This window comes from Peromyscus californicus, unplaced genomic scaffold (assembly GCF_007827085.1).
Source record: "Peromyscus californicus insignis strain IS unplaced genomic scaffold, ASM782708v3 Scaffold_5__1_contigs__length_169319896, whole genome shotgun sequence".
NCBI classification, from domain to species: Eukaryota; Metazoa; Chordata; class Mammalia; order Rodentia; family Cricetidae; genus Peromyscus; species Peromyscus californicus.
The window spans coordinates 136,461,604-136,487,846 of record NW_026294573.1 but is presented as its reverse complement, the minus strand read 5'-3'; the positions used below and the strand labels follow the sequence as shown (position 1 = coordinate 136,487,846).

General features: G+C 38.4%; 1 pseudogene; it reads right to left on the bottom strand.

Annotated features, from left to right (window-relative positions):
* Positions 1–24,840: 24,840 nt before the first annotated feature.
* Positions 24,841–25,545, bottom strand: LOC128097058 (GTP:AMP phosphotransferase AK3, mitochondrial-like; annotated as a pseudogene).
* Between the last annotated feature and the right edge of the window lie 698 nt (positions 25,546–26,243).

Sequence of the window (26,243 nt, the reverse complement as noted above, 5' to 3'; positions counted from 1 at the left end):
GCTTTCAGTGGTAATACAAGTTAGGATAGAAAGTAAATTAGGTACAACACTTTAGATTCCCCCAAATAGGGTAAATAATGGAATATTTTCTCTGATTCTGTCAAATGTTAATGGACCAGACACTGTTACTGTAAATTTTGACTGTATATATTGTTTATACTTATTGTATATATAAGTATTATATATATGTATTATAGTTTTTCTTATAATATAACATTTTATTATTTTAGACAAAAAGAGGGAAATGTGATATTTTGTTGTACCCTAATAAAATTTGCCTAAACATCAGAGAAGAGAACAATCCCCTAGATTAAACATAGATGTCAGGCAGTGGTGCCACACACCTTTAATCCTAGTACTTGGGAGACAGAGATCTATGTGGATCTCTGTGAGTTCAAAGTCACCCTGGACTACATGAGATTGATTCAGTCTAGGAGAGAAACAGAGCCAGGCAGTGGTGGCACACAACTTTAATACCAGTACTTGAGAATCACACACCATTAATCCTAGCACTTGAAATTTCATGCCTTTGCTACCAGTATTTGGGAAGCATATACACCTTAAATTCCAACACTAGGAAGGAAGTAATATAGCTGGACTGAGAACAGTTTATAAGAGATGAGGAGACAGGAACTCAAGTCTTTTTTTAGCTGAAGCCCCCTTTTGGCTGAGGACTCAGAGACATTCAATCAGAGGGTTCCTGGAGTTGGTGAGATGAGAAGTAGCTGTGCCTTGATTTTTTTGTCTATCTGCTCTTTTAGCATTTACCCAAATATCTGGTTCTGGGTTTTTCATTAAAAGACCATTTTAGAATTCATACAACAGTCTAAGCACCCCTGCCCCCTTCATCAAGGTTGTGCAAGATGTCTCACCATAGGTAGTGGGCTCCAAAAAGCTAGCTCATGCACCAGGATGCATCCTGACCCTACTGCCAGGGAGTCCCTTAAGCAAATCAATCTACACAACTGTCTCATTTATGCAGAGGGCTTACTCCAGTCCCATGGAGGCTCCACAACTATTGGTCTGAAGTTCATGAGTTCTAACTAGTTTGGTTTGGTTGTCTCTGTAGGTTTCTCCATCATGATCTTGATGCCTCTTGCTCAGAGACTCCCTCTTTTCTCTCTTTGACTTGACTCCTGGAGCTCGGCCTGTTGCTTGGCTGTGGATCTCTGCATCTGCTTCCAACAGTTGCTGGATAAAGTCTCTATGATAACAGTTAGGGTATTCATCAATCTGATTGCTGGGGTAAACCAGTTCAGGCACCCTCTCCATTACTGCTAGTAGTCTAAGCTGGAATCATCTTTATTTCCCTAGGACCTGGTTTCTTACTATCCTCATGATGTCTCCCTCTATTATGGTATCTCTTTTATTGATCTCCCACTCTGTCCCTGTTCCAGCTTGACCATCCTATTTCCTTATTTCCTCATTGCCCATCCCCTGCTGTAGATGAATTTCTAAACAGTCTTATTAAATAAGAAATACAGAGCCCAATACAGAGGTAATAGTCAAAGAGATCAGAGAATTAGCGAATAGCCATGACTAGCCTTATCTTACCACCTTGCCACCATCCTTCCCCAGAGAGAGCTTCTTCCCATCTAACCTGTGTTTTTATTGCTTTCCTCTTCTGTCTTCCCATTGGCTCTAAGCCCAGCCACATGACTTCCTTGTCACTACCTGTCTATACAGACCTCCAGGTCTCTATGGTTGGTACTGGAATTAAAGGCTCATGTCACTAACCTTGGCTGTGTCGTTGACCACACAGAGACTCTGCCTGCCATGTGGTCGGATTAAGGGCATGTGCTAACACCACCTGACTTCTGTTTATGGCTCACTGTGTGACCTCACTATGCATCTGCTCACCTCCAGGCAAACTATATTTATTAACATACAAACAAAATCACATTTCAGTACAAATAAATTATCACCACACCCTGCCCTCTAATGCTCCCCACCCCCAAATTTAATCATGGAGATCTCATCTATTTCTCCTTCCCAGGGTAATCCATGCATCCCTCTAAGGATCTTCCTTGTTAGTTAACTTCTCTGGAGCTCTGGATTGCAGTTTGGTTATCTAGTATCCACTCACGAGTGAGTACACACCATGTTTGTCTATGTTATCTCACTCAGGATGATATTTTCTAGTTCCATCCATTTGCCTAAAAATTTCATGATGAACTGGGTGGTGGTGGTGCACATCTTTAATCTCAGCACTTGGGAGGCAGAGCCAGGTGGATCCCTGTGAGTTCAAGGCCAGCCTGGGCTACAAAGTGAGTTCCAGGACAGGCGCAAAGCTACACAGAGAAACCCTGTCTCAAAAAAAACAAACAAAAAAAAAATCATGATGTCTTTTTCTTTTTCTGTTTTTTTTTTTTCTTTTTCTGCTGAGTAGTACTCCATTGTGTACACATTTTCTTTATTCATTCTTTGGTTGAGGGGCAGCTAGGTTGCTTCTAGGTTTTGGTTTATTATAAATAATGCTGCTATGAACATAGTTGAGCATGTGTTCTTGTGGTATAATTGAACAGTCTTTGGGTGTATGCCCAAGAGTGGTATAGCTGGGTCTTTATGTAGATTAATTTTCTGAGAAACCAACATACTGATTTCCAAAGTGGCTATACAAGTTTATACTCCCACCAACAGCAGTGGAGTGTTTCCCTTGCTCTAAATCCTCTGCAACAGAAGCTGTTATCAATGTTTTTGATCTTAGCCATTCTGATACGTATACGATGGTATCTCAGAGTCATTTTGATTTGAATTTCTCTGATGGCTAAGGATCTTGAGCAATTCTTTAAATGTCTTTAGGCCATTTGAGAGTCTTCTGTTGAGAATTCTCTGTTTAGATATATAGCCCATATTTTAATTGGATTGTTGGGTATCTTGATGTCTAGTTTCTTGAATTCTTTATGTATTTTAGAGATCAGATCTCTATCAGATATGGGGTCTCCATTTAATTTGATGTTGGCTGTTGGCTTGCTGGAAATTGCCTTTATTATGTTTGGTTGTTCCTTGTATTCCTGATCTCTACAAGACCTTTAACATATATGAGTGTTGGATTTTGTCAAAGGCCTTTTTAACATATAATAAAATGATTATGTGGTTTATTTCTTTCAGTTTGTTTATATTGACAGATTTTTGTATGTTGAACTATCCTTGCATCTCTGGGATGAAACCTACTTGGGCAAGGTGGGTAATTTTTTTTATATGTTCTTGGATTCAGTTTGCCAGTATTTTATTGAGTATTTTTGCATCAATGTCCATGAGGGAGATTTGTCTGTAATTCTCCTTCTTTGTTGCATCTTTGTGTAGTATGTGTTTCAGAGTAACTGTAGCTTCATAAAAAGAGTTGAGTAATGATCCTTCTGTTTCTATTTTATGGAGCAATTTTCAAGAGTATTGGTATTAGCTCTTCTTTGAAATTCTGGTAGAATTCTGCACTGAAACCATCTGGCCCTGGGCTTTTTTTCATTGGGAGACTTTTAATGACTGTTTCTATTTCCTTAGGGGTTAGAGGTCTATTTAAATTGTTTATCTGATCTTGATTTAATTTTGGTATGTGGTATCTATCCAGAAAATTGTCCTTTTCTTTTAGATTTAGACTGTTCAATCATACCACAGGGACACATGCTCGACTATGTTCATAGCAGAATTATTCATTATAAACCAAAACCTAGAAGCAACCTAGCTGCCCCTCAATGGAAGAAGGGATAAAGAAAATGTGTACATATACACAATGGAGTACTACTCAGCAGTAAAAACAACAACAACAACAAACCAATGACAAACCATGAAATTTTCAGGCAAATGAATGGAACTAGAAAATGTAGTCCTGAGTGAGATAACCTAGACTCAGAAGGACAAATATGGTGTGTACTCACCCATAAGTGGATACTAGATAACCAGACTACAACCCCATATTTCGAGGCCAATTTTGTGTAGTACAGATTTTTTAAGTATTATCTGATTATTCTCTTGATTTCCTCATTGTTTGTTGTTATGTCTCCCTTTTCATTTTTGATTTTGTTAATTTGGATGTTCCTATTTCTTTTTGGTTACTTTGGAAAAGGGTTTGTCTGTGGTTTTGATTTTCTCAAAGAACCATGTGTTTCATTGATTCTTTGTATTTTTCTTTTTGTTTATATTTCACTAATTTCAGCTCTCCATTTGATTGTTTCCTGGCATCTATTCCTCCTGGGTCAGTTTGCATCTTTTTGCTCCAGAGCTTTGAAATGTGCTATTAATTTGCTAGTGTGAAATTTCTCCAACTTCTTTATGTGGGCACTTAATGCTATGAATTTTCCTCTTTGCACTGCTTTAATAGTATTCCATAAGTTTGAGTACATTGTACATACATTTTCATTGAATTCTAGGAAGTCTCTAATTTCTTTCATTATTTCTTCCTTGACACATTGGTGATTCAGTTGAGCATTATTCAGTGTCCATGCAAATGTAAGCTTTCTGTAATTTTTATTTTTGTTGAAATCTAACTATAACCTATGGTGGTCTGATAAAATCCAGTTATTTTGTATCTTTTCAGATTTGCTTTTGTTACGTAGTATGTGATCAATTTTAGAGAGGGTTCCATGGGGTGCTGAGAAGAAGGTATATTCTTTTTTGTTAGTGTTGGATATTCTGTAGATGTCTATTAAGTCCACTTGAGTCATAAAATCTGTTAGGTCCCTTATTTCTCTGTTAAGTTTCAGTCTGGCAGTCCTGTCCATTGGTGAGAGTGAGGTGTTGAAGTCTCCCACTATCAGTGTGAGGTGTTTGATGTATGATTTAAGCTTAGTAATGTTTCTTTTACAAATAAGGGTGCCCTTGTATTTGGGGCATAAATGTTCAGAATTGAGACTTCATCTTGGTGGATTTTCCCTTTGATAAGTATGTAATGTCATTCCTGATTTCTTTTGATTGATTTTAGTTTGGAGTCTATTTTGTTAGATATTAGGATAGCTACATCAGCTTGGTTCTTAAATACATTTGAATAGAAATTTTTTCCCAGCCTTTTACTTTGAGGTGGTGTCAGTCTTTGAAGTTGACATGTGTTTCTTGTATGCAGCAGAAGCATGGATCCTGTCTTCCTACCTATTCTATTAGCCTGTGTCCTTTTATAGGTGAATTGAATCCATTGACATCAAGGGTTATTAATGACCAGTGATTGTTAATTTATGTTATCTTTTGATGTTAGTGTATGTGTATTTCACTTCATTGGGATTTACTGCTGTGTGGTTATCTATTGCCTGTGTTTTTTTGGGTGCATTTAACTTCCTTAGGTTGGAGTTTTCCTTCATTGCTTTCTGTACAGTTGGATTTATGGATAGATATTGTTTAAATCTGCTTTTGTCTTAGAGTGTCTTGTGCACTCTGTCTATGGTGATTGAAAGTTTTTCTGAGTATAGTAGTCTGGGCTGGCATCCATGGTCTCTTAGTGTCTGCATAACATTTGTCTAGGACCTTCTGGCTTTCAGAGTTTCCATTGAGAAGTCAGGTGTTATTCTGATGGGTTTGCCTTTGAAAGTCACTTGACCTTTTCCCTTTCCTGCTCTTAATATTTTTTCTTTATTCTGTATGTTTAGTGGTTTGATTATTATGTTGCAAGGGGGCTTTTTTTGGGGGGGTGTCTTGTCTATTTGATATTCTATAAGCTTGTTGTATCCTCATAGGTATTTCCTTCTTTAAGTTGGGAAAGTTTTCTTTTATGACTTTGTTGAATATATTTTTTGTGCCTTTGAGTTGGCATTCTTCTCCTTCTTCTTGTAGCCGGAGAGCTTCTCTCCAGGTCCCACCAAGCCCCCACAGTCCCACAACCCACATATAAAATAATCATTCAGACACTTATATTACTTATAAACTTATATTACTTATAAACAAAAAGCCATGGCAGGCTTTTTGTTATCTATTTCTTTTATCTTAAATTAACCCATTCATATTAATCTACAAGTTGCCATGTGGCTCATGGCTTACTGGTACCTTATATCTTGCTTGTCATGGTGGTGTCTGGCAGGTCTCTCCCCTGCCTTCCTGTTCCCTAAATTCTCCTCTCTGTTAGTCTTGCCTATACTTCCTGTCTGGCTACTGGCCAATCAGTGTTTTATTTATATAGAGCAATATCCACATGTTCTGTCCCTATTATTCTTAAGTTTGGCCTTTTCATGATGTCTCAGATTTCCTGGACATTTTTGTTATAATTTTTTTTTTTACTTAAGTATTTTCTTTCACTGATGAATCTATTTCCTCTATTGTATCCTCCACACCAGAGGTTCTTTCTTCCATGTCTTGTATTCTGTTGGTTATGCTTGCATTTGTACTTCCTATTCAATTACTCAGGTCTTCTATTTCCAGCATTCCCTCAGTTTGTATATTCTTTATTGCTTCTGCTTTAATTTTTTAAGTCTTGAACTGGTTTCTTCACCTGTTTGTTTTTTCTTGGCTTTCTTTAAGAGATTTATTGATTTCTTCTAATTTCATTTGTCTTTTCCTCAATTTCTTTAAGGGAATTTTTCATTTCCTCTTTAAAGACCTCTATCATCTTAATAAAATTATTTTTAGGTTGCTTTTTGCTGCTTTTTCTACACTGTGATGTTCAGGTCTTACTGTTTAAGGACCACTAGGTTCTGGTGGTGCCATTTTGCTCTTTATGTTGTTGTATGTATTTTTGCATTGGTGTCTACCCATCTATTCCTCCAATAGGTACAAGAGGTATCTATGTCTGTGTCTGTGTCTGAGGGTGCTGCTCTTGGTCCAATTGTAACTCTTGGTCCAATCAGAGCCATCAGATTCTGTGTCTCAGAGAGCCACTGAGGTCAGAGAGGGATGGGTTGGTTTGTGATAGGGAGTGGGTCTTGTAGATTGCAGGTTCCAATGCAGGTGTTGGTGGGAAAGCCTGCCCACAGGAATCTTCCCTGCTGGCTTGCAACTTGGGCAGTGATGGGTGGATGTAGCAGGGCACAGATTGTACCTCAGAGCCTAGGTATTAGAGGCTGGACTCTCTGGGTGAGAAAAGAGTTACTCACATCTTGGTTTAATCAGAGATGGCAGACTCTCTGTCACAGTAAGTCACTGAGGTTGCAGGGGGATTGGTGGGTCTGGTGTAGGGAATGTGTCTTGTGGATTGCAGAGTCTGATTGGAGGTGTTGGTGGGGAAGCCTGCCTGCAGGAGTCTTCCCTACTGGCTGGCAACTGTGGCAGCAATGGGTGGCACTTGGGGGACATGGGTTGTGTCTCAGGGCCTAGGTCCTACAGGTAGGACTCTTTGAGTGGGAGAAGATTCACTCACAATTTGGTCCAAACAAAGCTGGCAGATTCTGTGTCTCAGGGAGCAGCTGAGGTTGCAGGGGGATGGGTGGCTTTGAGGTAGGGGGTGGGTCTTGTAGATTTCATGGTCTGATCAGGGGTGTTGTTGGGGAAGCCTGCCCATAAAAGTCTTCCCTGCTGCCTGCAACTGGGGGAGCAATGGGTATGGGTGCACAGGTTTTGCCTCAGAGCCTAGGTTTTAGAAGCAGAAATCTCTGGGTGGGAAAAGAGTCACTCCATATTATTATTTTTCTTAACATAATATTTTTATTGATTATCTGAAATTTTCACATAATGCACCCTGAACACATTTACTTCCCAGTACTTTCAGGTCCACCCCCAAACTTGTGACCTCCCATAAAACAAAAGAATAAGAAAGAAGATAAAAATTTTAAAAAGGTATAATTTGTGATGCATGGTCAAATTCCCAGTGGGCAAGCCCTTAAAGAAAACTTGCCCTTGCCTACCCTGATACCTGCCAGAAGCCATCAACTATGAAGAGGTACATTTCAGCTTCCTTATTACTATTTTAAGAGTTCTCTTAAAGGGCTTTGGGTCCAGACTGTTTCTTTGTCTTTCATTCTTACTGTGAGTCTGTAGTCATTGATACCACTGCAGAAGAAGTTTCCTTGCCCTTTATAGTCAGGGACAGCATGGATCAAGGACTTCCATATGGTTTCTGGGTTATTAGCATGAGCCACAGGTATCAACATGGCTTCAGATAGCAATACACATTAGGGACATCCCAATGGCTTTTAATGGTAACATAGGCCATGGACATAAACATGCCCCCCTGCTGAAGCAAGGTCACAGACACCAATATGATCTCTGGCAGCACTATGGACCACAGACATCAATATGGATTCATGCTACATTATAGACCATGAATATCCACAAGGCTTTCAATGATAATACAGGTCATGGACATCCATATGACTCCTAGCCACAGCAAGGCCAAGGACACCATCATCATCACAATCATTTTAAAAATGCATATGTGATTGATTCATGCCTGATAGCCAATACCTATAACTCCAGATGCTTAACTGGCTGAAGGATGAAGATCCTTTGAGTGCACAAGTTAAAGATCTGCCTGGGCAACAGAGTAAGTGATATTAATGATAAATGGCACTGGTTGTGGTGCTAGTTACTGTGTAGAAAGACCACGAGTCATGAGCCATGGCTACCTAGTAGCAGAGAACTTTATTAGGAGGAAGTGGGGGTGCGGCAAGACAACCAGGCCTGGGGAGGAAAGCATGTGCAGAGAGAGGGAGGGAAGATGGTGGGAGAAGAGAGAGCAGAGCAGGGAGAGAAAGGGTCGGGTCTGAGTCATGGATTTTTAAGGCACAGATGGAATTACAGAACCACATCACCATGCGCAGATTGTGCAACCATGCAGTTTGTACATGATCACCAGTGTACAGTGATGATGTAATACACAAAACCCTTTGATTTACTCTTGAACTGTGCATGTGTAGTCATGTAGCTGGAGTGAGGGCAGAATTCTAACAGTAAGACCTTATTCCACAGAACAAAACAAGAAGAAAGGAAGCAAAAATGTGTGTGTGATATTACATTCCTGCCCATACTTTTCAGTTGAGTGGAAGTTCAGAATTGTCTGTGTGCCTCTTAGGCTCATACATGCTCCAGTGAATTCTCTACTTTGGCCCTGTCTTTGCATTTTGTTTCTTTATAGTCTAGCAACCTTAGTTTGAATTCAGAGCACCAAATGCTTCCCAAAGGAGTTGGGCATTTATTAAGTCTTTCTCATAACTCTTACTACATTGATAACTAATTATTTTACTGGTGCTTGTTTAATGCTAATTTCTTATGAAAAGAGAGAACCTACATAAGTGACTTCCCCCTGATATAGGCTGCTAGCACAGTGTGTGCTTAAGAAGTAGAGAGGGCTATTTAGCAATGATTTTTTAAAAAAAAAAATTCTGGATGAATTTGTTCCAAAATATTGGTTCTTCTTGTAATTTGAGTTATATTTCTTTTTTTAAAAATTTACTTACATTTCAACTTTATTGAATCATTTTGTTGGATATGTTAATGAAGTCCCCAACAGTCACAAGGACAATAGCAATAACAATAACAACTTCACCTCTACTGCTAGAATAGTCAATTCCTCAAAGACAAAAATCCACAAAATTTTACAGCTAGAACAAAATAAGAGTAAATGGTGCTACCACCAGATATATAAGAATTAACATATACAGGAATGAATGTGAATGTGGACTTGCAAAGAATCTGATTAGGGAAATTGAATTAACCTCTCTGGACTTCAGTGATGCTTACTGTAAAATATAATGACATCATCTTTAAAGATTGTACACCTGTGTGTTAATGAGCATTCAATGCCTGAATCACAGAAGGTGCTTAGGAAATTTAATCATCATTGGAAAATCTATCAAAAAGCAAAGACAAAAACAAAATAACCTCAGAAAAAATCAAGAAAATAACTGTAATACCTTAAAATGATTTGACTGGAGAATCTAAACTATCTATAACATTTAATGGTGTTTTAAAATATAATAGGCTCAAGGTTTAAATTGATGAGTTTAGAAAATGCTACATTGAATTTAATTGCAAAACACCAAAGTTATTTAGAAGTAGCAACCCTTCCTCCACTCTTGTTTTCACCTCCAAATGTGAAAAACAATTCAAGTCCTAAAATCTGTGCTGTAGGATGTTCTCTATGCTGTGAATGTGTTGTTCTGAATGGTTAATAAATAAAGTGCTGATTGGCCAGTAGCCAGGCAGGAAGTATAGGTGGGACAAGCAGAGAAGAGAATTCTGGGAACAGGAAGGCTGAGTCAGAGAGATGCTGCCAGCTGCCACCATGAGATAATGTTAAGATACTGGTAAGCCATGAGCCATGTGGCAACTTATAGATTAATGGATATGGTTTAATTTAAGTATAAGAACAGCTAGCTAGAAGCCTGTCTTTGTCATACAGTTTATAAATAATATACGTCTCTGTGTGTTTACTTGGTTGGGGCTGAGTGGCTGTGGGACTGGTGGGTGAGAGAGATTTGTCCTGACTGTGGGCCAGGAAGGACCAGAAAAACTTCAGCTACAAATGGTGCCCAACAGGTTGGCAAGAGTTTCCACCTAAAACCTGAGAAAAAAGCTTCTAAAACAGAGCTAAAAACAGCTTTCTAGTTGTCTCTCTTAAATTAGTGGCAGCCTGCTGGTTTGAGTTACTATGGAGGGTTCCTGGTGTGTGCGTCTGACCAGCAGTATGGCAGGAATGAAGCATCTACAAGTGGCACATTACACTGCTCTGTGCTGGGTTTAGCCTTTGCTAGTACAAGAAAAAAAAAGGTTTTTGGGCTACAAGCTACTTTGATAGAACTGCTTCTGATAGATGGTACATATGGCTCCAGTCCCAGAGCTGTTGGTAAACTGTACCACCACCATGTTGAGAAGCTGACAGGGGTGGAGGCAGCAGTCACAGTGCCATTTCAGTTTTAGAAATGCTGCAGTTTAAAACAATAAGACAGATTCAGATGGAACAAGACTTTAAATGCTTTACAATGTTTGTAAAAATGTATGTGGCTTGAAAGAAAGAGAAAAAGAAATATATACAGTAGTATAAAGAAATAGATAGTTTTTAAAAATAAAGTCTTTAAAGAGACAGTAAAGGTAGTATAAAAAAATAAGCCACATAAGGATGGATATTACACAGAGAATCTGGATTATGTTGTCATTGGGATTTTTAACTGCAGAAAATCATTTGATCATAAAAGCTGTTGAGTTAAGCCAATATGTATATTTTAAAGGTACCTTGACTTCAAAATTTGGATCTAAGGATATGTTGCTTTGGAAAGGAGGCTCTGCTTTTGTTTCTACTGAAAGTCAGAGGCTATGGATTTCTTCCAGATTAAGATACATCAGGTTAGACCAGCCAAGACCCCCTGAAAGGTCTCCGATGACACCATGGCCCAGATGATCCAGAATGGTTTCAAGGCAACTGGCTCAGATGATACACCCTCACAGACTACTCCACAATCCTAAAATTTTCTTTGTGTCCCCATAAGATACAGCGCCCCCTTCTAGCAGGAAGTAGTAAGAGAAGCTATGTCCAGATTCCCAAATATACCAAGCTAGCTTTGGAGATGGAATTGGCTCACTCCTCTAAACCCAAGCATATTACTAAAAGAAAAAGTTAAGAGATTCTTGTGTCCCATATCAGAAGAGCCCTCTGGTGTGGAATTGAGAAAAACCAATATTTTTATTTAAGTCAGGTTGATTATAAATGTGATCTCTTTCTAAAGAAGAAAAGGGGATATGATATAGATGTGATAGGATAAAAGGGTAGATTATTGAATCTACTTTTAAAGAGCAACTTGTTTAAATATGTCTTACATTGCTATAGATTTTAGTTTAATGATGCAAATTTAAAGTTAATTCTGTTATACTATATATATATATGTATATATATATATATATATATACATATATATATATACTCTCTTGTTGGAGGTATTATATTTATGTAACTCATTTAGATTGCAATGGATAATTAAGAAATGCAGATTAATAATTAGTCTTCTATGATTGTCAAACTTGCAGCATGTTAGTTAAGTTTTCTAGGTATACATAGATATATTTCAGATAGACAGGTAATCTTCAAACACTTCAAAGATCTATAGAATATGGCATTTAAAATGTTTTAAAAATTTAGACTTTCTGAACCATGAGACATGTCTGCTTCTGGCAGCACTGATTTACTTCAGAGAGAAAGATGGACATCGAAGACACTCTATGTGGAGTTTATCTTCACCTTGGCAAAAATAGCCATTTGGGCAAGAAACTGTTCTTGCCTTAACTGTTTGATCAACTGGACATGCAGGACCCATAAGAAGGTGACTCCTGAACTTTGCTTGGCAAAATGGTCCTTTAGGTTCCTGCTTTGAAGAAGAAACTGCCAGGCATTCTACAGGACACAGAGAAAAGTGACTGAGAGACTCTAGGCCTGTGGGCTTAAGACAGATACCCCAACTTTACAAAGGAACATTAGGTGACTGTCTAGGCTGCCAGCTGTCTCTGTCTACTCTTGCAAGACTCCCTAACGTTGCTTGTGTCCTTCTTCCATTTCTCAGGTAATATTATATCCTTCTGAGGCCTTTGATGTAGTTGAAGACTAGATAGGTATAATTTTCTTTAGTTATGATAAAAGATAAGTTAGATATGAAACCTTAGACTCACAAATATAGGATAGATAGAATATTTTCTTTAAGCTTGCCAAATACAAATAGATTGGATATTATGGCTATAATTCTTGCTTGATAATTGTTTTGTTATATGTAATTTTACTGTGTGAAAGTTAAAACCTTCCTTTTTGAAAAAAAGAAAAGTTGAAGTGCTGTGGGATGTTCTCTATGCTGTGAATGTATTGTTCTGATTGGTTAATAAATAAGGTGCTGACTGGCCAGTAGCCAGGCAGGAAGTATAGGTGGGACAAGCAGAGAAGAGAATTCTGGGAACAGGAAGGCTGAGTCAGAGAGACGCTGCCAGGCGTTGCCATGAGATGATGCAATGTTAAGATACCGATAAGCCATAAGCTATGTGGCAATTTATGGATTAATAGATATGGGTTAATTTAAGATATAAGAACATCTAGCTAGAAGTCTCCCATGGTCATATGGTTTATAAATAATATAAGTCTCTGTGTGTTTACTTGGTTGGGTCTGAGTGGCTGTGGGAATGATGGGTAAGAGAGCTTTGTCCTGACTGTGGGCTAGGCAGGACCAGAAAAACTTCAGCTACAAATGTTAGGCTGCTGGCTGAGCCATAGTGTTTTATGTCAATGGACTTTCATCCTCTTCTGTTCCTTGTTCTTGTTCTTTGCATGTTCTTGTAAAACAGGAAAATGGGAAAGGCAAATATCAACTTATCTGTGTAATTAAATGTCAGTGGGACTTTCCAGTTTCTGTTAACAGTACATATTCATTAGGGATGTTCGTTAGAATCTTTGCCTATTCAAGAGCTCTTCTACATTTGATTCACTAAACCTAATAATGGCTTAAGTCTTTCAGCTACTATATTCCTAGGGTACTTGACTGCTCCAGCATCAGTATATGTGACTTGCTGGTAAAGCTGAATGAATAGTCGAGACACCACACACACACACACACACACACACACACACACACACACACACACACACACACATGTCTTTATATGAGGTTGAATTTACTTGGCTTTCAAAATATTTCTTAGCTGAGAAAAGCTGTGAAGGATGCTGCAGAGATGGCTTGGTGGTTAAGAGCACTTGTTGTTCTTTCAGAGACCCTGGATTTGCTTCTCTGAAACCATAAGGTGTCTCACAACTGCATTTAACTCCAGTTTCAGGGGATCTGATACTCTTTTGCTCTCTATAGGCACTAGGTATACACATGGTGCACATACATACATATAGACAAAACATTCATATATATTAAAGAAATATAAGTAAATACTTTTAAAAGAAAAGAACAAATTAGCAAGTGAAAAGATACAAAAATGGCTTTGTGTTGTTTTGATATTGTAGTTGAGATGACAGTATATAGGATTTACAAAGCACCTGCATTTAAGGATGGATACCTGGCAAGCATTGTCTCTGTAGGTCAAATTATCATGGCTCTCTGTTTGGAACAGTCTTCTCTGGTTTTATATTTATTTGAGTTCTTTATTTTTCAAAGGATTGTTATTAATATCTGTGGTAGTATCAGACAGAATTCATCAGTAGAATCCATTTTATGAGTAAATCACCTCACCACAATGTGAAAGATGTCATTTCCAATGAGCCTGTCCTGGAACATACAATGTAGTTGAGCCTTCCCTTCCACATAACAGTATCTCAGGAGCCCATGGCAAGGCCTCTCTCTCCTCAGCTTCTCCTGTTTTGTGGTGTCAGGGAAACAATAGCAGTGGCTTCCATGCTGTCACATGCACCAGACACCTGGGATCTGATTCAGATGCAGGTGCTGGTTCATTGGCTCTGGAATATGACATTCTAGCCAGCTTCTACAACCACACTTTGAACAAAAATGATTTGTTATGCCCAGTTGTGCAGATCCTAGAGGCCTGTGGAATTTTCCAGGCCAGCCTTTTGCATGGTCAGTGGGAACTGGTAAAAAAATTATAGGCATGTAAGTGATCTGTGGCAGGCCAGAAAGTTGATCAATTCTAAATTGTCTTGCTGACTTTTTTCTTCACTTACCATATGATGCAAATCTACAGTTAATAATAATTAGTAAAGCTTTCCACCTCACCTTATGTACATTTTTCATGACAATGAGCTAAAAACACAAAAGTAAAAGGCTGTGTTTAAGGAAAAATGAAACAATGAATATGGAAGCTGGTGAGAAACTGTAACATAAAAATCAGTGCAGCTGGTATTCCTCTATCTGTAGCATATGGTGTTATAACTGACCATCCATGAGGAGGAAGATTTCACCAACCAGGCTCCTGCTCCACAGGCCATCAGTTCACTGAAGGTAGTGGGCGAGTGCTGATCAGTGGTGTATACATAATTCCCTGCTCCTTGAGACTCAGCATTTGGGCCACAGGTATTAGGAGATGTTTTATGGTGCAAACCCATTAATACAGTAAAATTGGTTTTCTTCCATTTACTTCCTGAAATATCAGTGAGATTCTTGGAAGACCATTTCACTGTTTATTTTTTTAAATATTTTTAGCAACAGCTGTTATACATTCAATTAAAAAGTTTAAAATTAAAAATAAAATTTGGCTTTGCCATGATAACAGGAACAGAAATTTCAGTAAAATGAAACTTCATCATGAGCACAAGAATAAGAATATTATTAGATTAAGACACTCATGGTGTAGCTAGAGTTATTTCCAGGCCCACCCGGGCCCACAGCCACTCAGACCCAAATAAACACACAGATGCTTATATTATTTAAACTATTTGGCCTAATGGCTTAGGCTTCTTGCTATCTAGTTCTTATATTTTAAATTAACCCATTTCTATTAATGTATAAGTTGTCATGTGGCTTGTGGCTTACTGGTACTTTGTATCTTACTTCTCATGGTGGTGGCTGGCAGTGTCTCCTGACTCAGCCTTCCACTTTGCAGAATTCTCCTCTCTCTTTGTCCCACCTACACTTCCTGCCTTGCTACTGGCCAATCAGCATTTTATTTATCAATCAATCAGAGCAACACATACACAGCATACAGATATCCAGAGCTCTTCCCCTTTTCTTTTTTTAAAAAAGGAAAGGTTTTAACTTTAACATAGTAAAATTACATATAACAAAACAATTATCAAGCAGTAATTGTCTATTTATAATACCTAGTCTATTTGTATTGGCAAAATTAAAGAAGATATCCTATCTATCCTATATTTGTGAGTCTAAGGTTTCATATCCAACTTATCTTTTATCATAACTAAGGAAATTATACCTATCTAGTCTTCAACTACATCAAAGACCCCAGAAGGATATAATATTACCTGAGAAATGGGGGAAGGACACAAACAACTTTTGGGAGTCTTGCAAGAGTAGATAGAGACAGCTGGCAACCTAGACAGTCATCCAAAGTTCCTCTGTAAAGTTGGGGCATCTGCCTTCAGTCCATAGACCTAGAATCTCTCAGTCACTTCTCTCTGTGTCCTGCAGAATGTGTGACAGTTTCCTCTGTGAAGCAGGAACCCAAAGGACCATTTTGCCAAGCAAAGTTCAGGAGTCACCTTCTTATGAGTCCTGCATGTCCAGTTGATCAAGCAGTCCAGGCAAGAACAGTTTCTTGCCCAAATGGCTATTTTTGCCAAGAAGAAGATAAATTCCACATAGAGTGTCTTCAATGTCCATCCTCCTCTCTGAAGTAATTCAGTGCTGCCAGGAGCAGACATGTCTCACTGTTCAGAAAGTCTAAATTTTTTTTTTTTTTCGAGACAGGGTTTTTCTGTGTAGCTTTGCGCCTTTCCTGGGACTCACTTGGTAGCCCAGGCTGGCCTCGAACTCACAGAGATCCGCCTGGCTCTGCCTCCCGAGTGCTGGGATTAAAGGCGTGCGCCACCACCGCCCGGCTAAATTTTTAAAAACATTTTAAATGCCATATTTTGTAGATCTTTGAAGTGTTTAAGGACTATCTATCTATCTGAAATATATCTGTATATACCTAGAAAATTAAACTAACATGACTATAAGTTTGATTATCATAAAAGAGTAATTACTATTCTGTATTTCTTAATTATCCATTACAATCTAAATGAGTTACATAAACATAATACCTCAAACAAGAATAGAAATATATATACAGTATAACAAAAGTAAGTTTAAGCTTGCATCAGTAAACTAAAATCCATAGCAATGTAAAACATTTCTAAACAAGTTGTTCATCTTTAAAAGTAGGTTCAATAATCTATCCTTTTATCCTATTATCTCTATACTATCCTCTTCTCTTCTTTATAAAGAAATTGCATGTATAATTAACCTGTGCTAAATAAAAATATTGGTTTTTCTCTGATCCACATCAGAGGGCTCTTTTGATATGAGACAGAAAATTCTCTCAACCTTTTCTTTTAGCAGTATGCTTGGGTTTAAAGAAGGAGTGAGTTAATTGCATCTCCAAAGCCAGCTTGGTATATTTGGGAATTTGGGCATAACTTCTTATACTACTTCCTGCTGAATGAGGGCACTGTATTCTTATGTGGACATAAAGAACATTTTAGGATATGGGGTAGTCTGTGAGGCTGTATTGTCTGAGCCAATTTGCCGAGGACAATTTTAAGAGCCATGCTATATTGCCTGCCTGAGCTAATTTTCTTTTGTCCAGTATTGAGCCAGTAACCAGAAACTTTTGACATGCCTGGACAAGTCTTGAGTTATTAGAAAATAACTTAACATTTCCTTATCTTTCTGCTACAGTGACCATTAGTAACAATGTTTTGTGGTTAGGTTGCTTGGTTGGGTTGCTTGGCAACTCAACAGTCCCTTGATCTTTTCCCAAAGAAAGTTTACTTACTATAAAACCCACCTGAGAAAAATAAAATTTTGCAGCTTGATCAGAATACTGTCTTGCTGTCAATTCTTTGTGTCTCTTGTCCCTTCACTTGCCATTCCCCCTTCTAGGGTCTCTGCTGAAGATCCTGCTGGTCAGGACACCAGTTGCCTTGAAACCATTCTGGATATTGGATCATCTGGGCCATGGTGTCATCGGAGACCTTTCAGGGGGTCTTGGCTGGTCAAACCTGATGTATCTTAATCTGGAACAAATCCATAGCCTCTGGCTTTCTGTGGAAACAAAAGGAGAGCCTCCTTCCCAAAGCATCATGTCCTTAGATCCAAATTTTGAAGTCAAGGTACCTTTAAAATATACATATTTGTTTACCTGAGCAGTCTTTACAACAAATGTCTTTTTCAGTTAAAAATCCCCAAAGACAACACAATCCAGATTCTCTGTGCGATATCTATCTGTACGTGGCTTATTTTTATATTACTTTTTTTTTCTTTAAAGACTTTATTTTTTACAACTATCTATTTCTTTATATGACTGCAAATATTACTTTTTTCTCTCTTCCAAGCCTATGTACATTTTTATACCATTGTAAACCATTTAAAGTCTTGTTCCATCTGAATCTGCCTTACTGTGAATCTGTTGCTTTAAACTGCAGTGATTAGTGCTCAATGACTCCACCCATCTCTGCTTTCCAACATGGAGATGGTACATTTACTGCCAGCTTCAGAGGAACCTTGCTCACCACAAGACTCTGGTAGGCAGTGGGACTATGCCTCTATCAAAGCAGCATGTAGCCCAGAAACCTTTTTTTTCCCCTAGCAATAACTATATCCACCATGTAGCATAGTGTGCAGTCTGGAGACACTTCTGTGTAATGTGATGTAGGTCAAACCTGCACACCATGAACCCACCATAGAATAACTCAAGGCTGCAGGCTGCTACTAACTTGAGAGGGACAACTAGGAAGCTGTTTTTAGCTCTGTTTTAGAATCTTTTTTTCAGGTTTAGGTGAAAATTCATACCCCACATTGGGCACCATTTGTAGCTGGAGTTATCTCCAGTTCCATCTGGGCCCACAGCCACTCTGACCCAAAAAGACCCACACAGACACTTATATTATTTAAATTGTTTGTCCTAATGGCTCAGGCTTCTTGCTATCTACTTCTTATATCTTAAATTGACCCATTTATATTAATCTGTAATTTGGCATGTGGCTTGTGGCTTGTGGTACTTTGTATCTTACTTCTCATGGCAGTGTCTGGCAGCGTCTCCTGACTCAGCCTTCCACTTCCCAGAATTCTCCTCTCTCTTTATCCCACTTATACTTCCTGCCTGGCTACTGGCCTATCAGTGTTTTATTTATCAATCAATCAATCAGAGAAACACATTCACAGCATACAGATATCCACAGCACCCATGGAGCAGAAAATATTTTCAGAGCTGGCAAGGGACAGTGGTGGACACATAATATGTATACTTCTTCTCATAGTAGGGGACATATTTTCCCATTTAAAATGATATAGTTATTGATGTGCATAAATATTTGGTAGAAGCAAAAATCAAACCACAAATTCCAACATTGTCACTGATATTGATTAGAGGACAATGCTTCAGTGGGTTGATTTACTTTGCCTTAATACAGGTTCTCACTCAATTACTCTGGCCTCAGTCTCCCAGGTGTCTACTCACCAAAGGGATGACAGGTATATCCCACCATGCCAGGCTAGGGCTTTAGTTTGATATGTATTTTATATCTTTGCTGCTCTTGTTCAAGGGGTCTCTGAGTCACCAAATACTTCATAATTCTTTTCTTTTTTTACTTTTTGAGGATCATTTATTAGAAAGAAGCCAGTGAGATGTTTCAACAGCAGACAGGAAGGGGGTTGAGGGGACTGTGAAGGGCCAGAGGCAAAAGGCAACAGCCACAGTGCTAATGTCTCTGCTATGTAACAGAACCTGCTGATCAGTCCTAAGTTTAGATAATTGACAACATTGTTACAAAGCAGTTATCAACATTCAGATAGGTATTATAGAAACATTGCCAAAGGACAAGATATTTATTGTAATCTTTTTTAAGAGGCCTATATTATTTTGAAAGATCAACAATGAAATTTAAAAACCAAAGATTCTTCCCCATTCCCCAATATGTAATGTCACTTGTTAGCATTTGTCCTTCAAGTGTCTGAAGTAAAATAGGTCCAAAATTCAAAGGCTTGAATAAGGACTTGATTCTTTGATTTAGTACCAAATAAAATAAGAGTGTATTTCCTGGAAGGTAGAGTTGTTTTTTCTTTTCTTCCATGTCTCATATTTTCTCACTTCAGGCTACACTGTATAGGACATGCCTTTGCCTCACTTAAGGAATCTAAAGTGAGTGAAGTTTTAAAATGATTTCTAAGGCTTGGTTTAGTGGAACACATCTATAATTCAAGCACTCAAAATGTTGAAACAGAGGATCATGACTGTGAGGCCGTCATAGACTATATAAAAATTTCAAGCCAGTCTGGGCTACATAGTGAGACTCTCCCAAAAACTAAGGGCTGGGTCTGGGTGTAATCGCACACAGTGACCTTTAATCCCAGCATTTGGGAGTCAGAAGCAGGTGGATTTCTGTGAATTTAAAGCCAGCTTTGTTGACATAGCTCCAGGACAGCCAGAACTACATGGTGAAATCCTGTCTCAAACAACAACAACAAACAAACAAAAGAAATACAAACAAACAAACAAAGAACAAAATTAATGACTGGAGATATAGCACAGTGGTAGGGTATTTGTACAGCATGCAAGGCTGAGTAGTATCTGCAGTGCTGTAGGTAGAAGAGCAGACTGCTTAGGTGATACCAGAAGAGTTGTTTCCCTGTAAAGTAGGGTGGCAACTGGTAGCACACAGTGATTCCAGCACCCAAGAGAGGCTGAAACAAGAGTATCTTGAATTCAGGGACTCCAATACAGTTGAATGTCCTTGAGGAAACTCAGTTACAATGATTTTTAACCCATCATGCAAATTCCTTTTGTTGCTACACTTGTTGACTAGTTGATTGAGCATTCTGTGAAGGGGCTGTCCTGCCATGCCCCATCTACTTCCTCAGGGGCAAACTGCCATGGGTGTTCTCCTACCTTCTAACTTTCTTTTTATTATTACTTTCTCATCAAGGCAGAAAGTCCATTTGGATCAAAGAGAGAAACTGACAAGTAGGTCCTGAAACATGGTCCTTAGTATTGCAGAATATTTTTTAATTATGTAAAAACATGTTGCATTTGTTTAATTATGCAAAGATGTATTGCATTTACTTATGTTGTGGATTATTTACTTAACTGTGTAAAGATGTGTTGCTGTTTCACCTTGCCTGTTTAAGGCACCTGATTGGTCTAATAAAAAGCTGAACAGCCAATAGTGAGGGAGGAGGTATAGGAGGGACTTCCAGGCAGGGAAAGTAAGTAGAAAGAAGAATTTAGGCTTGAGGAAGAAAGAAAAGGAGATGACAAGGAGACACTAGGGTCCAGCCAGTCAGACATGGGTAAAGCAGGAAAGTAGGACATATAGAATGAAAGAAAGGTAAAAAGCCCTGAGGCAAAATGTAGATGAATAGAAACAGGTTAAATTAAGTAAAGAAGCTAGTGGGACATGCCTAAGCTAAGACTTAACATTCATAATTAATAATATGTCTTTGTGTCTTTATTTGGGAGCTGGTTGGTGGCCAAAAGAAAATTCCAACTCCACTTCCACCTGAGTGATATGTGAGAACCTAGGACTTTATTCCATTGTTGTTGTCAGTGCTCCTTGGAGAACTTAAATTCAGTTAACATAAGTCATATCCTGTAGTTGGAGTTTTCCTGGTCCTGCCTGGCCCACAGTCAGGACAAATCTCTCTCATCCACCAGTCCCACAGTCACTCAGACCCAACCAAGTAAACACACAGAGACTTATATTATTTACAAACTGTATGGCCATGTGGCTCAGGCTTCTTGCTATCTAGTTCTAATATCTTAAACTAACCCATTTCTATAAATCTATACCTTGCCACATGGCTCGTAGCTTACCAGTATCTTACATGTTGGTATTCATGGCGGCTGGTAGCGTCTCCTGACTCAGAAATCCCTGAATTCTCTTCTCTGCTTGTCCTGCCTGTAATTCCTGCCTGGCTACTGGCCAATCAGCATTTTATTTATAAAGAGTGATATCCAAAGCAATATCCCTTAGTACATGCATGTTTGGAAAAGAAAACAAGCCAGAACCAAGTCACATGTTCTTAGGGGCCAATGGCTGCAGGTTTATAGCAAATTGCAAACTGGTAAATGGAGGACACAGCATTTAAGAACATTTAAGATGCCCGTATTCCCAAAGAGGTGGTATGGGGTGGGTGGTTTTTGATCTTTTAATGGGTTTTGGGTTTGGAATAATTTTCATTGTTTAGGAGGGTTGGTTATAAGTTGTTGTTAATGGTTATGAAAAGGGCTAAGCAAAGGAGATTAGATTTAAGGTTTTTGTTTGAAGAAAGATGCTGTGGGATGGTCTGTATGTCAAATGTGTTGCTGATTGGTCAATAAATAAATCACTGATTGGCCAGTGACCAGGCAGGAAGTATAGGCGGGACTAACAGAGAGGAGAATTGAGAGAACAGGAAGCTGGGTGAAAGAGACACTGCCAGCCGCCACCATGACAAGCCACATGTGAAGATGCCGGTAAGCCACGAGCCATGTGGCAAGGTATAGATTAATAGAAATGGATTAATTTAAGCTGTAAGAACAGTTAGCAAGAAGCCTGCCACGGCCATACAGTTTGTAACCAATATAAGTCTCTGTGTTTATTTGGTTGGGTCTGAATGGCTGTGGGACTGGCGGGTGTCAGAGATTTGTCCTGACTGTGGGCCAGGCAGGAAAACTCTAGCTACAGAAAGATATATAGAAATGATGGGATAGAGGGTAGATTATTGAATCTACTCTGAAAAGTAAAGAGAAGATGGAGATATGTTATAGATAAAAAGATATATTGAATCTACTTTTGAAAGACAATTACTAGCTTTAAATACTTTACATTGGATTGGATTTTTGTATATAGTGTATAAATTATATATATTGAGATTGAGAATGCTAGAAAATGCCATAAATATATTTCTAATCTTATTCAAGATATTGCACTTATACAGTTCAATTAACAATATAATGCAATTTGCTAATCCTTGAATGTTATTATTACCAACTATTAGTATATAATGAAATGAAAGTTAGTAGTTAGACATTTCAATCGAACTGGTAGTCATATTAGGTATGTTTTCAAGGTCAAACAGATATATTTTAGATAGACAGGTCATCTTCAAACCTCTCAGAGATCTACAGAATATGGCATTTAAAATGTTTTAATAACTTAGAAATTTTTTACTTTTTTGTGACTATGAGACATGTCAGCCCCTGGCAGCACCAGTCTACTTCAGAGAAGATACAGGCATTGAAGAAACTGCATAAGGAGTTAACTTTCATTGTGGTAAAAGTTAGCCACTCGACAACAAACTGTCCTCAAATCGACTGCTGACAAACAGGACAAAATGTACATACAGGACACAAAACAAAGGACTATCTATTCTTGCCAAGACAAATGTGGTTGTGGCCTGAGCAACAGGGATCCTTTGAGGCCAGGACAATATGGCACCATTGCTGAAGTGGCCTTTGCAATCCAGAAAAGGTAGAGTGCCCCTTTCTTCGAAGGCAGAGGACCGATGGCTTCTGATGTGCAGTGGAACAGTAGCTGAAACAGTTATTCTTGAAGAGTAACTAAGCTGACAGAGTCTAATCTCTTAATGGTAGACTAGCATTTAATAAAGGAGATGAATCTACCCACAAGCCAAGAAGAATGGACAGCTGAATTCCAAAAACACCAACAATTTCCAGAATTTAAAATCCTGAATCATGACAGGACATTAGTGCAATTCAGGTTTATCTGGTACGTGGACTACTCTCACCAAATGTGAGGTTGAACTGTAGGCCTGTGTACATTCTAGTTCACAAATGTGTCTGTCAGATATGCTAAGCCTATAGGCTGAAGATGATGCCCCAATGTTGCAGAGAAACCTTGGGTGACTGTCCAGGCAGCTGGCTGTTTTGTCAACTCACAAACTCACAATTTTTTTGAAAGCCGCTTGCATGCACTTCCTGTTTTTTTGTTGTTGTTGTTGTTGTTTTTTTAGGTAATATTATTTCCTTCTTGGGTCTCTGAGGGAGTTAAAGATTAGATAGTTATGGTTATAGTTATAGTTAATAGTTATAGTTTTCCTTTTTAAGAATTTCAGAAAAGAAACTCACTAAAGAGGTGTAAGTGTATAAATTTGAAAGACATTATAAGATAGTTCTCTGTTAGTAATACAAGTTAAGATAAAACGTGAATCAGGTACATTTTGGACTTACCAAAGTAAGATAGATAATGGAATATTTTCTCTGAGTTTGTCAAATACAAATGGACTAGACATTGTTTAAGTATTTATTACTTGTGCACATTGTATATAGTTATTGTATTTATTATATATAGTTTTTCTTATGTTAGTCATAACTTTTTTCCTTTTTTCTTTTTATTAGAATAGAAGAGGGAAATATGGTGATATTTTATTTGTGCTGAAATGTGATTTTATTTGTATGTTAATAAATAAAGTTGCCTGGGGATCAGAGCTAAAAGCAAGCCATTTAGCAGAAGTCCAGCAGTGGGGGCACACGCCTTTAATCCAATCACATATCAGCCAGAGTCTCTGTGTAGTCAAGGACAGCCAAGAGTGGTGAACCAAACCTTTAATCCCAGTACCAACCATAGAGACCTGGAGGTCTGTATAGACAGGCAGTGACAAGGAAGTCATGTGGTTGGGTTTAGAGCCAATGAGAAGGCAGAATAGAAAGGCAATAAAAAAACAGTCACACAGGAGAAGGTCTCTCTCTGGAGAAGCAACGACAGTGAGTGGTAAGCTAAAGGCTATTCGCTAGTGCTCTGATCTCTTGGGCTTTTAACTCTGTATTTGGCTGTGTGTTTTTTATTTAATAAGACCATTGCTTTTCCTGTAAAGGAAGCATTGAGTTTGTATCTGGCAGCATCTATAAAACCAGTTGCTTTCTTCCTAGAATCTATCACCTGTCTCCCAATATCACTTCCCATGGGGCCAGAAGACATCTTTATGGGTTGTGGTGGGGCATTGAATTATGCAGAAGACACTAATGAGATATTTATCTGCTTTAAGTAACATGCAATTTTTTGAATTTTTCCAGAAAAACATGAAAATGTGATCAACCACTTTTACTGAACAGAAGGTTAGACCATTACCAATTGATCTTTTAATTGTGTTCTGATTTTTTTAAGTTTCAAAATCTCTGATGTTTTCTAATTGCACACCACAGAAGCCAACTAGATTAGACATATAAGGTTATTTTAACAGATCAGCCTTAGTGTCTGATTCATTTGGCATGTCCTTAGTAACATTCAGAAGAAAGCCATTAGGAAAAAGTTATACTTTTCATAGAAGTCTTAGGAAAGAGCTTAAAAAAAACAGAGGCAAGATGGGGAGAGGAGGCCCCACTTTATCCTGCTTATTACTGGTCTCCTCAGAGAGTAACAGAGGCTTTCTGGTTAGTTTCTGGAACTTTCATCTGTAGGAAAGAATATACATGGGGCCAGATCTTGTTGGTTTCAGTTCCATAGAATATTTCCAACATCCTTTTTTTTCTGGTAACATGGCAGGACTGGCTCTGTCTGGGCTTCATTTAGTCTTTGGTCACTGTCTCTGAGGTTCTTCTGTTAGGTTATCAGTGCCCATAGTTTTGGGAGGGTTGGATTCAATGTTGTACACTCAGCACTGGTGGAATGAATTCAATCAGCAGTAATGATTTGTGTAATGACCTCAAAGGACACGTTGATGTTTACCACTCTGTCTATCTGGTAAGGTCTGTCCATGGCTTCTGTCTGTGGAAGTGTCCTTGGAAAACCATCCAACAGTTAGTTACGTTGGGTGAGATTTTTCAGCTTGTGAAAGGCTAGTCCAATCATGATATCATCTGTGATGAGTTTCCCTTAGTCAATGAAAGTCTTGGTCAACACAGTGGTTTCTATGCTCTGTAGCATGTTCTGGCAGAGCAGGACCCCACTGGAGAGGTGCTTCACCTTGAAGTGTTTGGTGATACAATACCACACCCTTGCCAGAGCCCAAGGCCAATGATCACTGTGCGCAGCATTCTCCCTAACAATGCCCCAATGGTGACAAATGGTGGCCCAAGCTTCCCAGATGCTGGCCTGTAGTCTGGCCTCCCCATTCATAGGCTCCACAGACCCAGAGGGCTACTTTGTAAATTTATAAATGTGAGTCTAGAAATAAAAGCAAAGTTGTGAAAGAACCCTTTAAATCATGATTCAGTTATTTTTCAAAATGGTGGAATTTTTTTTTATATTTTTAATTACCAAATACTGATAGTTTATATTCATGAGCTATAATGTTGAATTTTGACATATGTCTCCTTCATTCCCATGCAACTTCCATGCTCAACCCCTGCTATCTCCACACTGTTCTTCACATCTGAGTTCAAGCTTTTCATATTCTATATACCAGCAATGTCACATACTACATGTCTTTCATTGCCTGGCTTCTTTCACTTAATATATTGTCTCATTCATGTTTTAAATGACAGTATTTGCCACCCTTAAAAGGAATGGAATTTCAAATATGCACATTGTTTCTCTCCATTTTTTAGGATGGTGGACATTATTGAGTCATTTCTGTTTCTTTCTTAATTTGAATAATTCTGGGATGAACACTGTTGTGGAATATTATTTTAAGATGAATTGCATTCATTTATGCTATGGAATATTTGTTTAATGATGCAAAGATGTGTTGCATTTTTTTCTCTTGTATTTTGTTTAACTCTGTAGAGCTGTGTTACTTTGCCTGTCTAAAACACCTGATTGGTCATAAAGAGAGCTTAAGAACCAATCACTAGGCAGGAGAGGGATAGGC